The 6,744-nt window shown below is 37.7% G+C and overlaps 1 protein-coding gene across 5 annotated transcripts in view; it reads right to left on the bottom strand.

Annotated features, from left to right (window-relative positions):
• Positions 1-6,744, bottom strand: part of Hmgs (hydroxymethylglutaryl-CoA synthase) — a 285,981-nt gene that overhangs the window by 159,691 nt on the left and 119,546 nt on the right. The gene's annotated exons all lie outside the window — the stretch shown is intronic.

The following is a 6,744-nucleotide window of genomic DNA, read 5'->3' as shown; positions in this document are numbered from 1 at the left end:
CTTCTCTAATGAGGTTTTACATGCCGATCCATAAATTTGACATCCATAATCCATTTTGCTAAGGCACAATGTTTGGTAAAGCCTTATTAAAGTTATACGATCTGCTCCCCAGTTGAAACGAGATACTACCTTTAGTATATTAAGTCGCTGTTTAACTTACTAAATTAGCTTTCCACGGAATAAGTGGTAGCCTATTAGGTTGGACTAGTAATTGGTTGAATGGTCGAAAACGGAGAGGTGTCTTAAATGGAAAAACTTCTAGATGGAAAAATGTTACAAGTGGACTACCTCAGGGTTCCGTTCTTGGGCCACTTCTATTCATAGTATATATAAATGATATAGATCATGGACTAAAATCTATTGTTTCCAAATTTGTTGATGATACAAAACTGTGCGGAGTGGCAGATGATCACTCAAACCAATTAGATATTCAAGAAGATTTAGATAAATTACAGCAATGGTCTGAAAAGTGGCTAATGAAATTTAACACAAGTAAATGCAAGGTAATGCACATAGGTAAAAATAACAGTACGTACGATTACAAATTATTTGGAAATTCGTTAACAAAAGTGGATAGTGATAAAGATCTCGGCGTAATTATCAGTAACGACCTCAAATCATCCAAGCAGTGTATTTCAGCCTCTGAGATAGCAAATAAGATTCTGGGACTGATTGCGCGATCTTTTGATTTCAAAAGTCCGTCACTCATTAACAAGCTATATAAATCATTATTTCGTCCACATTTGAAATATGCTGTTTCCGTATGGTCACCGAATCTCATTAAAGACATTGACAGACTGGAAAAAGTACAACGGCGAGCCACAAAACTGATTCCAAATATCAAAAATAAATCATACAAAAATCAACTAAAACATATGAATCTGTTTTCCCTAAAAAAGCGTAGACTCAGAGGTGACTTGATACAGGTCTTTAAGATTTTAAAGGGAATTGACATCAAAAGTGACAAAATTTTTACATTGAATGAGAATCAGACAAGAAACAATGGTCTCAAACTGTCCGGAAATAGATTCAATTTGGAAGTCGGTAGAAACAACTTTGCCAACCGTGTAGTTAATGAATGGAATAAACTTCCTGCACAGGTAGTGCAATGTAGTTCGGTTCGAAGCTTTAAGAATCATTTAGATAAATACCTAAGATGCTGTAATGATTATAATTTATCTTATATTATTTGTTTTTGTTTTATCATTTGTCTGTCTGATTTTCATTTATTATTAGTTATATGTCAATTTATTATTATTTACTATTTACCTGTTTGTTTATTATTTAACTATACCTATGCATTTATTTATGTATTTTGTTATTTACACTATTATAGTTTTTGTTTATTATTAATACAACCACTCCTCGTTTAACGACGACAATTGGGACCAGCGCGCCGTCGTTAACCGAATTGGTCGTTAAGCTTAAGTGTATACATATACTTGTACGTACATGTACTGTATGTACAATGTCCAGCAATACATGTATCTTTATTTTTGTGTATTTCCCTCTTTGATACAGTACATTAAAGCTTTACTGTTTATTTACGGTGGTTGTGTTCCCGAAATTACCGTATGTGACCAAATTCGCGTATGCTGACATTCCATATTGAATACCGGGGTATTTTTTTAGTTTCGACCATGGGCGCAATATAGCAATAGAAAATTAATTATTAATTTTGTAAATTAAAATGTATCAACGTAATATGCAATTTTGTGGGCGGAAATGAAAGTAAAAAATACTATGCTACAAGAAAATATGCTAATGAACGAAGTCGGTAGCATAGGATCGGGACGCCATCTTGTCGTCTGCCAACGTCTCTCACGACGACGACAACGAGGACGAGCCGGATGACACTTAATTTGCAGGTAATGATTTATCAAACACAGGTCAAGTTAGTTTAGTTTAGGTTAGACGAATTTATCATCCTTTTATTTCTTCGACATCGGCATCTATCATAACAAACATGGTGTACCATTCGTCCGACATGACTTCGTTACTTACGAAATTTGTTTTAGCACCTTTTTTTCCGCTCACAAAATTGCATATTACTTTGATACATTATAATTTACAAAATTAATAATTAATTTTCTATTGCTATATTGCGCCCATGGTCGAAACTAAAAATTTACCACTACCGGTATATACTGTACCCCAGGTAGTTTTTGCAGCTTGCAGGATGGTAATGTAGACCTTTACCTCACAGCTAATATCAACCGTACAAATTCAATTATAACATCATACAAATTTGCCTCAGCCAACTTAATTATCGTACACGACGTCGTAACTTCGGGAGATTTACGTTAAACGTCTGTCATAAAGCCCGTCGTAACTCCGCGTCGTCGCTAACCGAGTAGGTCGTTAAACGAGGAGTACCTGTATGATTTTTTTTTCGCATCCGACCTAGATATGGATCAAAAGGTCTCCTGTCGGCATGCTCCGCCTTTGTAATCCTATGTAAGAGAAGTCTGGGAGAGAGAGGGTCTACAAGATGGGTTCTTTTCTAATTTCTTTGCTTTCACGGGTGGCATCCTCCTCTCTGATAATGGTCCGACCGACGATGAAGAGTTTGGGTTATTTGTTCCTTTCTTAGATTGCATATCACGATTTGGGGAAGAAGATGGAGATGAGGGTGGACTGTGGAGTCTTTTACAGCACACAGCTTCAAACTCCATAGCTTTGCTTCTGTGCGCCTCAACTGAGTGAGGCACATCAGTCCGTGATCCCTTTATTGGGGAGCCCCCTAAGTTCGGGAGGTTGACTGATTGATAGGAGGCTTTATTAGAGGAAGCCTGTGGGGTTTCAGCAATGAGAACTTTAAGTGCCCCTCTAGATGGGGCAGGAGACATTCCCTCAACTGGGGATGGGAGAATCTCCGCAGAGGAGGGTTGAGGAGTACTACAATTTCCAAGTTGTGGAGCAGAATGATTAGGTCTAGTAGTGACTCTTTCACGTTGAGGCTTGGGTTCAGCATTTAGTTGATCCTCATTGCTTCTGTGCACCTCTACTGAGTGAGGCACACTAGTCAGCAATCCCTCTACTGGGGAGTCTCCCAGGTCTGGAAGAGAGATTGCCTGAGAGGAGGCTTCATTAGAAGAAGCCTGTGAGGTTTCTACAATAGAAACCTTAGGTGCCCCTCCAGATGGGGCAGGGGACACTCCTTCAACAAGGGGTGAGGAAACCTCTGCAGAGAAGGGTTCAGAAGTATTAGAAATTCCTAGTTAAGAAGAAACGGTTAGATTTCATAGTAACAATTTTACACTGAGGCTTGGGTTCAGTGTTAACAGAAGAATTCATATTGGCATTTTTATTTCTACTGGGTTCTACAGTTGGCTGATCCACTTTATTTGTTTTAACAACATCACTGTATCTTTTGGAATTACTTAATAGTCTTGTAGCATGTCCTACTCTTATATGTTCTGCATGAGCTTTTAGTAGTATTTCCTGTTCCTTCTTGTAAATTACACAGTTCTTATCCCTGGCATCATGCTCTTCTTTACAATTTATACAAACTGTTGGGCGGGAACAATCCCCATGTTCAGGCTGAGCACATATCAAACACAGTTTGTCCCTTGCACATCTGCAGGAAGGATGGCCAAAACCATAGCAGTTAAAGCACTGAAGGGGACGGTGCTTAAACTGCTTCACATAAACTATCTCTTTTTCTATTTCTACATAATGAGGTAGATCTTCACCAGAAAAACTTAGGATAATCATAGAAGAACGAGGGATTTTAGCAACCTTCCAAACATTAGTTGGGCACATTTCTAAAATTTCTTCTTCCTCAGTCATACAGATCTCTATTAAAAATTACCCCTTTGGCATAACTAAAGGTATAGTGGGGTTTAATTTCCTTAATGTCGGATTTCTGTTTCAAGTTAAGCACCATGGCAGCTTGTTCATATGAATATAAATGAATTAAGAAGGAATTTCTTCCAAATCGTGATACCTGCGAGTTGGTCAAATTACCAGAGCTGACTCTTCAAGAATCTTCTAAACTCGAACAAGTTAGCACATTCCTTTGCAAGAGTGATAATAAGCTACTTAGCTGGATTGGGAGGCCTCTGCACACTTTCCTTCCTTTCCTCTACCGGTTTTTCTGGATAAAAGATATCCAGGTTAGGTGGCACTCTAGCAACAAGTTGGGCCGAAGATTCATTTTCATTGTAATTATCATAATCCAAGCAGGCAGCAGCTGCATCCTGATTAGAAAGAAATGAGATCCAGACTAGCCAAGGTTTAAAGTTGTCATTAGTTTAACCCTGATCTCTTTAATTTGTCCAAATTTACGGAACTTTTCATATAAGTCTGTATAACTCTTATCAAGAGAGACATATTTTAGATGTAAGATACTATGATTCTATGACTATTAAGGGCAGTATTTGAGCTATTTATTGGTTTCTGAGTATCTAAGGATGTTTTCATCACTTCAGAATCCATTCTAACTGTAAGTTCCTGGGCTACAGAATTATCTGTCAATGAAGTCTTAGTATTTTTACCAAAGTCCTTTTTCAAGCCGGAGTCATCAACTGGGGGTTTTACTTTTGCTGAGTCAATAGCATCAACATTAGGATTGGCAATATTAGGAGAGGGATTGGGGGGGGTTAGGAGGAGGATCAGGTAGTGGTGGAGGTTTAGAATATTCAGTTTGGACAGCTGCCATGATTGTGTATATTTATGAGGCCACACCATATATTAAGATAGAAAGATAAATGCATGGAAGAAGATACTGCAGTTGCCTGATGCCTCAAGCAATAAAAGAAAAGTCTCTGCAGAGTCAGGAAGTTCCAGAAACGACTATTTACACATGCAGGGCCTCGAAGGTGAGTTAGAGACTTTGTCAACCCAAGGTTTGTCCTCTTTTGTTTTGTCCCATTTAGGATGGGTCTGGCGTAGTCACTCTGCATGTGTACTGGATAGGGAGAAAGGAAGTCGGCAGCCTAGTACCAACCTCATAAACATGCATTCCCCAGCTGGTGGGCTTTCAGCCCTCGCAGGGAGTAGTGACCTCGCGGTATACATCCCCACTTGACTGGGTTCAGACATGTAGCTTGGGAGGCACTAAGATACCAGAACCTTCCTTAACAAGTATTAGAGAAAGATGGTGAAAAAGGAGAGTAGGGTAGCAAATATGGAGGGTAGGCATGGGGGAATTCACAAAGGAAAAGGGTGACCTCTCCAGTATGGTTGCACCTGACTGGCACAGCTCAGCCCGTCCTTGCTACACGGAAGCCCCCACACTACATCAAAGTACTGGGCCTCGGGGGGGGGGTTTCTTTTTATTACTGGGTGTCCATAGTGTTGCAGCATACTCCAATCTTGGTTTTATTAGTGCAACTAATATTTTCTTTACCATTTCCTCATCCAAGTAATCAAAAACCATTTTCATTGATCTTAGTAAATTAAAGGTTTCTCTATTTTATTAATAAGCTTGTCTGGGGACATCTTTGCTGACAATTACTCCTAGGTCGCTTTCCAAGCTTACTTTTTTTACTTCCTCTGCATCAATTTCGTATTGCCCCAATATTCTATTTATATTTTATCCAAATTCCATTATACTACAAGTCTTTCTGTAATGATTCACATTCTTCTTCTGTATTTACTTTCTTTAATAGTTTTGTATCATCTGCAAAGAAGTTCATATAACATTCCACACCTTCATCCATGTCATTTATATATATGGCAAACATAATTGGAGCCAATTTTGAACCTTGTGGGACTCCAGTTATCATTAATTCTCAGGACGAGTATATGTCTTTAGGTACTACCCTCATTTTTCTCCTGGTCAAAAAATATTTCATCCATTCCAATAATTTTTCCTTAAATAACACCGGCTCATTAAATTTTTTGTAATAGCTTTTTGTGTGGTACTTTATCAAATGATTTTGGTAGATCTAGAAAAGCACAATCTGTTCATCCATCCCTTACTTTTATTATTTCTATTAGTCTGGAGTAGAAGCAAATCAAGTTTGTGGCACATGATCTTCCTTGTCTAAAGCCAAATTGTGTTGGATTCATATACTTTTCATAACTTTTTCACATATTTTTGCTATTGTGCTTGTAAGGGAGGCTGGTCTATAGTTGGATTTTCCTTGTCCCTTCCTTTATATATTGGTACAATATTTGCATTTTTCTAATCTTGTGGTACCTTTCCTTCTTTGAGTGAGTAATCAATTATCTTGTATATTTTGTCTGTTAGCACATCTATGCATTCTTTTAATATCCAGTTTGCAATTCCATCTGGACTGTGGGATTTTCTGACATCAAGGTTTCTTATTTGGTCTCTAATTTCCTTCTGTGTCACAGTTATTTCTTTCATTAGGGGTGGGATCTTTCTGTATTTCCTCCCAATTTTGTGTACTTTCAATTGTGAATACAGATTTAAAATGTTTGTTCACAATTTCAGCCATTTCTACATCTTCTATATATTCATTATTCCCTTGGCACAGTTTTACTATTTCTCGTTTGTCTTTTGATTTACCATACACATACTTTCAAATAGTTTAGGTTGGTCCTTCCATTTTCATAGTTTCTCTTTTCATCTTTTCATCTCTTTTCATCCCTACGTAGTTTTACATATTCATTTCTTAGTTTGATATATGTTTGCCACTTACTCATCTTTTTATCTTTTTTCCATCTTTGCAAAGCTTTGTCTCTTCTATCTTAGCCTCACTACATTATTAGTTGTACCAGCATTTAATGTACACCCTTTCTTGCTTCTGTTTGGTACATGTTTATTCCCTC

The sequence above is a fragment of the Oratosquilla oratoria genome, chromosome 28 (genome assembly GCF_046742065.1).
Source record: "Oratosquilla oratoria isolate Oo_2021 chromosome 28, ASM4674206v1, whole genome shotgun sequence".
NCBI classification, from domain to species: Eukaryota; Metazoa; Arthropoda; class Malacostraca; order Stomatopoda; family Squillidae; genus Oratosquilla; species Oratosquilla oratoria.
The sequence above is the reverse complement of the archived record's forward strand: the minus strand, read 5'-3'. Positions and strand labels throughout refer to the sequence as shown.